This window comes from Prionailurus bengalensis, chromosome B1 (genome assembly GCF_016509475.1).
Source record: "Prionailurus bengalensis isolate Pbe53 chromosome B1, Fcat_Pben_1.1_paternal_pri, whole genome shotgun sequence".
In the NCBI taxonomy this organism is placed as follows: Eukaryota; Metazoa; Chordata; class Mammalia; order Carnivora; family Felidae; genus Prionailurus; species Prionailurus bengalensis.
In genome coordinates, this window is record NC_057344.1 from 179248196 (window position 1) to 179259800 (window position 11605).

Here is an 11605-nt window from a genome sequence, read left to right on the forward strand (position 1 = left end):
CTCCCTTGTTCCTGTATTATCCATGATTTCTTACCCAAACTCCCCTAGGCTTAGAGCTCCCAAGTAAAGTGTTGGCATTTTAATCATTGCTGCAGGCTCTGCTTTGTAGAAATTGCTACTCCAAATATGAATAGGGAACAGCATCACCTAGGAATTTGTTACAAATGCAGAATCTTCGGCCTCACCACATGCCCCTATAATAGAATCTGCGTTTTTATGTGATCTTCAGCTAATATGTATGACAAGTTTGTGAGACACATACTACTCTACATAACTTTGTGGCACTAATCCCCAGTGAGTTAAGTACAGATTGGAATTATAAGTATTTGGAAACTTTTTTTTTAAGTAAGTTTCACACCCAGCACAGAGCCCAATGTGGAGCTTGAACTCACGACCCTGAGATAATGACCCTGAGACCAACAGCCTGGCGCTAACCAACTGAGTCACCCAGGAGTCCCTACTTGGAAACGTTTTTAGCAATTTTATCGTACTATGAAATTTTTGTTGTGTTTTACAAATATATCATTCTGCAAAGGATGTAGATGAACTGTTGTAGAAGACCCAAGATAATAATCAATTTCAATGTTAAATAAGGTGTTTAAAAAAACAGCTCTGACTCACAGGATATATCCAGAGACTTAAGCCTGCTCAAATATTTGTAAAACTTTAACGTGAAACAGTAAAGACCAATGAATGTATTTGTTCTAGATATCTTCACTTCCCATGATGCCTCATGAGTTTAGTTATAAAAATCAGGAAACAGGCACAGTATAATAATCAATGTCTTAAAATAATTTTAGACAACATTTTTGAATTGAAGACATAATGCTTTGATATCACTTCACAATATGTACATATATCAAGTCTTTATGTTGCACATCTTAAACTTATATAATGTTATATGTCAATTATAGTTCAATGAAAGAGGAAAATTAAAATGAGATAAAATTAAAGACAATGTCTTTAAAGAATTTCAGGTCATGATCTCACAGTGGTGAGATCCAACTCCAAGTTGGGCTCCCTGCTGGCAGCATGGAACCCGCTTAGGATTTTCTCTCTCCCTCTCTCTCTGTCCCTCTCTCACTCATGCTCTGTCTCTTTCAAAATAAAAATAAATAAATAAATAAATAAATAAATAAATAAATAAAATAAAGTAAAAGCAGTGTACTACTTATAGCTGCATAGTGCCCAACTCAGAGATTAGCCAAATATTTCTTCTGATATTGTGGCCCTTATATAATTATAATAACAGAAAATGGAAAATAGGTTTCACTCACTGCATTCCACTGAGATTGACTCATTCAGCAAGTTTTATATTTGGAGCACTAAAAGAATTACAAGTGTCTGATAAGTAGATAGAATAAGTGTTGGTAACATTCTATCATTGATTATTCTTCTTACAGGAAAATACATCATGAGAAAGCATGTTTTTCATAAATGTGCATATTCAGCATCTATGTATTCAGAACATTCAGGGTATAGGAAATTGAATATGAAGGCATTTTCTGACTAATGATGAAATCATGCATATCATCCATGTGTAATTAATTTCAAAAAAATTAGAGACAACACAGTATACGTTGTCTTAAGATCTACCTAAAATCTGAAAGTAAAGTGTATATAGTCTCAGATGAGTTGGAAGGCATTTTAAATCCTTCTCATGCCTTATCATAACCAACCTTCTTGTCCATTATCAATGAATGATAGTGTGTGGAAAATGTCTGGCTAATGGGGATATATTGCTATTTAAAACAGAGAAAATATGTTTAGCAGAATATCATTGAGTTCTATTTAGTTGACAGCCATGTAGCTAATCCCCTAAGGACCAAGTCTCAGCATAATAGATGATAATCATTAATGCGCTTATTGTTTGAATGGTTCATATACCTTCATATCTGCATTGATGGTAGTTGTCCAGTAATCAGAGAATCCTGTACTTTTCAAAATTTCTTCCTTTTTTCTTATACCTCTTAAACAAAGAGAGTCAATATTTAAACTAAAATTTCTTTGTAAAAGCTATAAGCCAAAATGAGGTCCTACATTACTACTTAGTTTTGGCTGTACATAGAAAGTAAAGAGTATAATGGCAGAAATCTGGTTCATTTCCAAAAACGCAAACATGAGTCCTGGTAATAAAGTTATTTGTGATTTTGTTTCTCTGGAGTTTATTTTCAATTCAGGCATGCCTCTTGTTATCACGCTTTACTTTATTGCACTTCATTTTGGTAATTCTTGCAATATTTCAAACTTTTGAGTGTGATGGCTTTGATGGGTTTAAGGCTTCAGTGGAGGAAATGACTGCAGATGTGGAAACATCAAGAGAACTGGAATCAGAAGTGGAGCCAGAAGGATGATAAAGTGGAGCCATCTCATGATAAAGTTTCTATGGATGAGGAGCTGCTTCTCGAGGCTGAGCAAAGAGAGTGGTTTCTTGAGATGGGAACTACTCCTGGTAAAGATGCTGTGAAGATGGTTAAAATGACATCAAATGATTGAAAAGATTGCATAAGCTTAGTTGATAAAGTAGTAGCAGGTTTTGAGAGGATTGACTCCAAATTTGAAAGAAGATCTGCGAGTATAATGCTATCAAACAGCATCCCATGCTGTTTAAAAAAAAATACAGGAGTTGCGGCAAGATGGCGGCTTAGGAGGACGCTGGGCTCACCGCACGTCCTGCTGATCACTTAGATTCCATCTACACCTGCCTAAATAACCCAGAAAACCGCCAGAGGATTAGCAGAACGGAGTCGCCGGAGCCAAACGCAGACGAGAGGCCCACGGAAGAGGGTAGGAAGGGCGGCGAGGCGGTGCGCGCTCCACGGACTGGCGAGAGGGAGCCGGGGCGGAGGGGCGGCTCGCCGGCCAAGCAGAGCCCCCGAGTCTGGCTGGCAAAAGCGGAGGGGCCGGGCGGACTGTGTTCCCACAACAAGCGCGACTTAGCATCTGGGAGTTCATAAGTTAACAGCTCTGCTCGGGAAGCGGGAAGGCTGGAGGACAAAGGGAGGGAGAGCTGCTGAGTCCCCTGACAACAGAGCTCAGTTTGGTGGGGAACAAAGGCGCTCGCCAGCGCCATCTCCCCCGCCCATCCCCCAGCCGAAATCCCAAAGGGAACCGGTTCCTGCCAGGGAACTTGCTCCCTCCGCGCAAACACCCAACTCTGCGCTTCTGCGGAGCCAAACCTCCGGCAGCGGATCTGACCCCCTCCCGCTGCCACAGGGCCGCTCCTGAAGTGGATCACCTAAGGAGAAGCGATCTAAGCCTGCCCCTCCTGCCCCCGAGCAACTTGCCTACCCACCCCAGCTAATACGCCAGATCCCCAGCATCACAAGCCTGGCAGGGTGCAAGTAGCCCAGACGAGCCACACCACCCCACAGTAAATCCCGCCCCTAGGAGAGGGGAAGAGAAGGCACACACCAGTCTGACTGTGGCCCCAGCGGTGGGCTGGGGGCAGACATCAGGTCTGACTGCGGCCCCGCCCACCAACTCCAGTTATACACCACAGCACAGGGGAAGTGCCCTGCAGGTCCTCACCACGCCAGGGACTATCCAAAATGACCAAGCGGAAGAATTCCCCTCAGAAGAATCTCCAGGAAATAACAACAGCTAATGAGCTGATCAAAAAGGACTTAAATAACATAACAGAAAGTGAATTTAGAATAATAGTCATAAAATTAATCGCTGGGCTTGAAAACAGTATACAGGACAGCAGAGAATCTCTTGCTACAGAGATCAAGGGACTAAGGAACAGTCACAAGGAGCTGAAAAAGGCTTTAAACGAAATGCATAACAAAATGGAAACCACCACAGCTCGGCTTGGAGAGGCAGAGGAGAGAATAGGAGAACTAGAAGATAAAGTTATGGAAAAAGAGGAAGCTGAGAAAAAGAGAGATAAAAAAATCCAGGAGTATGAGGGGAAAATTAGAGAACTAAGTGATACACTAAAAAGAAATAATATACGCATAATTGGTATCCCAGAGGAGGAGAGAGAGGGAAAGGTGCTGAAGGGGTACTTGAAGAAATCATAGCTGAGAACTTCCGTGAACTGGGGAAGGAAAAAGGCATTGAAATCCAAGAGGCACAGAGAACTCCCTTCAGACGTAACTTGAATCGATCTTCTGCACGACATATCATAGTGAAACTAGCAAAATACAAGGATAAAGAGAAAATTCTGAAAGCAGCAAGGGGTAAACGTGCCCTCACATATAAAGGGAGACCTATTAGACTCGTGACTGATCTCTCTTTTGAAACTTGGCAGGCCAGAAAGAATTGGCACGAGATTTTCAGGGTGCTAGACAGAAAAAATATGCAGCCAAGAATCCTTTATCCAGCAAGTCTGTCATTTAGAATAGAAGGAGAGATAAAGGTCTTCCCAAACAAACAAAAACTGAAGGAATTTGTCACCACTAAACCAGCCCTACAAGAGATCCTAAGGGGGACCCTGTGAGACAAAGTCCCAGAGACATCACTATAAGCATAAAACATACAGACATCACAATGACTCTAAACCCGTATCTTTCTATAATAACACTGAATGTAAATGGATTAAATGCGCCAACCAAAAGACATAGGGTATCAGAATGGATAAAAAAACAAGACCCATCTATTTGCTGTCTACAAGAGACTCATTTTAGACCTGAGGACACCTTTAGATTGAGAGTGAGGGGATGGAGAACTATTTATCATGCGACTGGAAGCCAAAAGAAAGCTGGAGTAGCCATACTTATATCAGACAAACTAGACTTTAAATTAAAGGCTGTAACAAGAGATGAAGAAGGACATTATATAATAGTTACAGGGTCTATCCATCAGGAAGAGCTAACAATTATAAATGTCTATGCACCGAATACCGGAGCCCCCAAATATATAAAACAATTACTCATAAAAATAAGCAACCTTATTGATAAGAATGTGGTCATTGCAGGGGACTTTAATACACCACTTACAGAAATGGATAGATCATCTAGACACACGGTCAATAAAGAAACAAGGGCCCTGAATGAGACACTGGATCAGATGGACTTGACAGATATATTTAGAACTCTGCATCCCAAAGCAACAGAATATACTTTCTTCTCGAGTGCACATGGAACATTCTCCAAGATAGATCATATACTGGGTCACAAAACAGCCCTTCATAAGTTTACAAGAATTGAAATTATACCATGCTTACTTTCAGACCACAATGCTATGAAGCTTGAAATCAACTACAGAGAAAAGTCTGGAAAACCTCCAAAAGCATAGAGGTTAAAGAACACCCTACTAACGAATGAGTGGGTCAACCAGGCAATTAGAGAAGAAATTAAAAAATATATGGAAACAAACGAAAATGAAAATACAACAATCCAAACGCTTTGGGACGCAGCAAAGGCAGTCCTGAGAGGAAAATACATTGCAATCCAGGCCTATCTCAAGAAACAAGAAAAATCCCAAATACAAAATCTAACAGCACACCTAAAGGAACTAGAAGCAGAACAGCAAAGGCAGCCTAAGCCCAGCAGAAGAAGAGAAATAATAAAGATCAGAGCAGAAATAAACAATATAGAAACTAAAAAAACTGTAGAGCAGATCAATGAAACCAAGAGTTGGTTTTTTGAAAAAATAAACAAAATTGACAAACCTCTAGCCAGGCTTCTCAAAAAGAAAAGGGAGATGAACCAAATAGATAAAATCATGAATGAAAATGGAATGATTACAACCAATCCCTCAGAGATACAAACAATTATCAGGGAATACTATGAAAAATTATATGCCAACAAATTGGACAACCTGGAAGAAATGGACAAATTCCTGAACACCCACACTCTTCCAAAACTCAATCAGGAGGAAATAGAAAGCTTGAACAGACCCATAACCAGTGAAGAAATTGAATCGGTTATCAAAAATCTCCCAACAAATAAGAGTCCAGGACCAGATGGCTTCCCAGGGGAGTTCTACCAGACGTTTAAAGCAGAGATAATACCTATCCTTCTCAAGCTATTCCAAGAAATAGAAAGGGAAGGAAAACTTCCAGACTCATTCTATGAAGCCAGTATCACTTTGATTCCTAAACCAGACAGAGACCCAGTAAAAAAAGAGAACTACAGGCCAATATCCCTGATGAATATGGATGCAAAAATTCTCAATAAGATACTAGCAAATCGAATTCAACAGCATATAAAAAGAATTATTCACCATGATCAAGTGGGATTCATTCCTGGGATGCAGGGCTGGTTCAACATTCGCAAATCAATCAACGTGATACATCACATTAACAAAAAAAAAGAGAAGAACCATATGATCCTGTCAATCGATGCAGAAAAGGCCTTTGACAAAATCCAGCACCCTTTCTTAATAAAAACCCTTGAGAAAGTCGGGATAGAAGGAACATACTTAAAGATCATAAAAGCCATTTATGAAAAGCCCACAGCTAACATCATCCTCAACGGGAAAAACTGAGAGCTTTTTCCCTGAGATCAGGAACACGACAAGGATGCCCACTCTCACCGCTACTGTTTAACATAGTGCTGGAAGTTCTAGCATCAGCAATCAGACAACAAAAGGAAATCAAAGGCATCAAAATTGGCAAAGATGAAGTCAAGCTTTCGCTTTTTGCAGATGACATGATATTATACATGGAAAATCGGATAGACTCCACCAAAAGTCTGCTAGAACTGATACAGGAATTCAGCAAAGTTGCAGGATACAAAATCAATGTACAGAAATCAGTTGCATTCTTATACAGTAACAATGAAGCAACAGAAAGACAAATAAAGAAACTGATCCCATTCACAATTGCACCAAGAAGCATAAAATACCTAGGAATAAATCTAACCAAAGATGTAAAGGATCTGTATGCTGAAAACTATAGAAAGCTTATGAAGGAAATTGAAGAAGATTTAAAGAAATGGAAAGACATTCCCTGCTCATGGATTGGAAAAATAAATATTGTCAAAATGTCAATACTACCCAAAGCTATCTACACATTCAATGCAATTCCAATCAAAATTGCACCAGCATTCTTCTCGAAACTAGAACAAGCAATCCTAAAATTCATATGGAACCACAAAAGGCCCCGAATAGCCAAAGGAATTTTGAAGAAGAAGACCAAAGCAGGAGGCATCACAATCCCAGACTTTAGCCTCTACTACAAAGCTGTCATCATCAAGACAGCATGGTATTGGCACCAAAACAGACACATAGACCAATGGAATAGAATAGAAACCCCAGAACTAGACCCACAAACGTATGGCCAACTCATCTTTGACAAAGCAGGAAAGAACATCCAATGGAAAAAAGACAGCCTCTTTAACAAATGGTGCTGGGAGAACTGGACAGCAACATGCAGAAGGTTGAAACTAGACCACTTTCTCACACCATTCACAAAAATAAACTCAAAATGGATAAAGGACCTGAATGTGAGACAGGAAACCATCAAAACCTTAGAGGAGAAAGCAGGAAAAGACCTCTCTGACCTCAGCCGTAGCAATCTCTTACTCGACACATCCCCAAAGGCAAGGGAATTAAAAGCAAAAGTGAATTCCTGGGACCTTATGAAGATAAAAAGCTTCTGCACAGCAAAGGAAACAACCAACAAAACTAAAAGGCAACCAACGGAATGGGAAAAGATATTCGCAAATGACATATCGGACAAAGGGCTAGTATCCAAAATCTATAAATAGCTCACCAAACTCCACACCCAAAAAACAAATAACCCAGTGAAGAAATGGGCAGAAAACATGAATAGACACTTCTCTCAAGAAGACATCCGGATGGCCAACAGGCACATGAAAAGATGTTCAGCGTCGCTCCTTATCAGGGAAATACAAATCAAAACCACACTCAGGTATCACCTCACGCCAGTCAGAGTGGCCAAAATGAACAAATCAGGAGACTATAGATGCTGGAGAGGATGTGGAGAAACGGGAACCCTCTTGCACTGTTGGTGGGAACGCAAATTGGTGCAGCCGCTCTGGAAAGCAGTGTGGAGGTTCCTCAGAAAATTAAAAATAGACCTACCCTATGACCCAGCAATAGCACTGCTAGGAATTTACCCAAGGGATACAGGAGCACTGATGCATAGGGCCACTTGTACCCCAATGTTCATAGCAGCACTCGCAACAATAGCCAAATTATGGAAAGAGCCTAAATGTCCATCAACTGATGAATGGATAAAGAAATTGTGGTTTATATACACAATGGAATATTACGTGGCAATGAGAAAAAATGAAATATGGCCTTTTGTAGCAACGTGGATGGAACTGGAGAGTGTGATGCTAAGTGAAATAAGCCATACAGAGAAAGACAGATACCATATGGTTTCACTCTTATGTGGATCCTGAGAAACTTAACAGGAACCCATGGGGGAGCGGAAGGAAAAAAAAAAAAAAAAGAGGTTAGAAGGGGAGAGAGCCAAAGCATAAGAGACTGTTAAAAACTGAGGACAAACTGAGGGTTGATGGGTGGTGGGAGGGAGGAGAGGGTGGGTGATGGGTATTGAGGAGGGCACCTTTTGGGATGAGCACTGGGTGTTGTATGGAAACCAATTTGTCAATAAATTTCATTAAAAAAAATACACACACACACACACACACACATATATATATATATATATATATATATATATATATATCAAATGAAGAGTCAATAGGTGTTGCAATAGGTGTTATTTTTTTTAAGAAATGGCTCCAGAAACCCCAGTCTTCAGCAATCATGACCCTGATCACTCAGGAGCCATCAACATGGAGGCAAAGCCCTTCATCAGCAAAAATGTTTAAACTCACTGAAAGCTCTGATGATGGTTAGCACGCTTAACAATAAAGGAGTTTTTAGCTAAGGTATTTACATTGTTTTTTAGAGATAATGCTGTTGCACACTTAATAGGCCGCAGAATAATGTACATATAACTTTTGTATGCACGAAACCAAAAAATTCATCCGACTACCATTGTTGCAATATTTGGTTTGTTGAAGTGGTGTAGAACCCAATCCACAATATCTCTGAGGTTTGCCTATAACTATTAAATGGCAATTACTTCTCAAGATATAAAATTTAAAAGGAAGTAAAATGTTTAAGAGCACTGAAAAATATATAAAATATTTTGTTGTTCAAACACAATGTCCTTAATATAACAACATATATGAATAGTAGCCAACTTGCACCATAGGATTTATTATACAGCCCCACATTTCAGATTCATGATGTCATACGTTACACAATTATTTTAATTTTGGGAGTTTAAGAAAATGTAATTTAGAGAAGAAAAGTATTTAAGGGTGATTGATAGGAGCATTGTCCTATAAAACACTGGAGAAATTGCATAAAATTCAAGGTAGATTCATTAGCCTATAAATATAAGGGACTAATATCATCACATAAAGTGAAAAATTGAAGAGAGGCTGGATAGTTGAATTTTTTAATTTTTATTTCTGTGCCTCTTATTTAGACCAACACGAGGAAAAGGGAATTCCTTGAAAATAAAATAATGTTTGTATATGCATTTATGAATATAAATATTATAAAACATATGATATAATGTATATTTAAATATAACCCTTCATGTGTATGCATACGTGTGTGTGTGTGTGTGTGCACGCCTGATATTCAGGGGATAGTGCAGTCCAGTGAAGAGTGCTAAAGACTGGTGACTGTAGTTTGATTAGGAAGAGCTTTGTCAACAAAGTAAAGAGTTTCATCAAGAAAGTAAAATAGATTTCTTTTGTAAGCTTTTTATAGTGTTCAGCATACAGATCTTTTGCCTCTTTGGTTAGGTTTATTCCTAGGTATCCTATGGTTTCTGGTAAAATTGTAAATCGGACTGGTTCCTTGATTTCTCTTCCTGCTGCTTCATTATTGGTGATTTCTATACATTGATTTTATATCCTGTGACTTTGCTGAATTCATGTCTCAGCTCTCGCAGTTTTTTGGTGGAGACTACCAGGTTTTCCACATAGAGTATCATGTCATCTGCAAAGAGTAAATGTTTGAATTCTTCCTTGCTAATCTGTATGTCTCTTTTTTTGTTATTGTTGTCTGATAGCTGACGTTAGGACTTCCAGTACTACGTTAAACAACAGTGGTGAGAGTGGACATCTGTGTTATCCTCCTGACCTTAGGGGGAAAGCTCTGTTTTTCCCCGTTGAGGATAATATTAGCTGTGGGTCTTTTGTATATGGCCTTTATGATGTTGACACATGTTCCTTCTATCCCTACTTTGTTGAGGGTTTTTATCAATAAAGGATGCTGTATTTTGTCAAATGTTTTTCCTGCGTCTATTGAGAGGATCAAATGGCTCGTATATTTTCTTTTATTAACGTGGTGTATCACATTGATTGACTTGCAAATATTGAACCAGCCCTGCAGGCCAGAAATAAATCCCACTTGATCATGGTGAAGAGTTCTTTTAGTGTACTGCTGAGTTTGACTTGCTAATATCTTGTTGAGAATTTTTGCATCCAGGTTAATCAGGGATACTGGCCTGTAATCCTCCTTTTTAGTGGGGTCTTTGTCTGGTTTTGGAATCAAGGTAATGCTTGTTTCATACCCATAGATCATAAAAAATATCCTTTCAAGTGAAAAGAGTCACATAAAAAGTCACATCCTGTGTGATTCCCTTTATATGAAACATTCAGAACAAAAGAAGCCATAGACTGAAAGCAAATTGGTGGTTCAGGGGCTGAGTGTTGGGAAAATGGTGAGTAACAGCTTAATGAGTATGTGGTTTCCTTTTGATATGATCAAAATATTTTAGAACAATGTAGAGGGATAGTTGCACAATATTGTAAATTCACTAGATGCCACTGAGTTGTCCACTTCAAAATGGTTAATTTGGGTGGGTGAAGGGAGTCAAAGGTATAAACTTCCAGTTATAAAATAAATAAGTTAAGGGCATATAAAGTATAGTATGGTGGCTATGGTTAATAGCAATAATACTGTATTGTCTATTTGAAAGCTGGGTAAGAGATTATGTCTTAAAAGTTCTCATCATAAAAATAAATTCTGTAACTTATGTATGGTGACAGATTTTAACTAGACTTATTTTGGTGATCATTTTGCAATACAGTTGGCACTTGAACAATGCAAGGGGTAGGGGCATCAATCCCCTATGCAATTGAAAATCTACTATAACTTTGACTTCCCCCAAACGTAACTACTATTAGCTTACTGTAGACAGGAAAACTTACCAGTAATATAAATAGTTGATTAACACATATTTTATATGCTATATGTATCATATACTGTATTCTTACAATAAATTAAGGTAGATAAAATAAAATGTTATTGAAAAATCATAAGGAAGAGAAAATACATTTATAGTACTGTACTGTATTTATTAAAAAAATCTGCATGTAAGTGGACTGACACAATTCAAATCCATGTTGCTCAAGAGTGAACTATGCTAAAACTAATTTAATGTTGTATGTCAATTATATCTTAATAAAGAAATAAAATAGGGGCACCTGGGTGGCTCAGTCGGTTGAGCATCCAACTTCGGTTCAGGTCATGATATCACAGTTTGTGAGTTCGAGCCCCGCATTGGGCTCTGTGCTGACAGCTTGGAGCATGGAACCTACTTCGGATTCTGTGTCTCCCCTCTCTCTACCCCTCCCCTGCTCATGCTCTGTGTCCC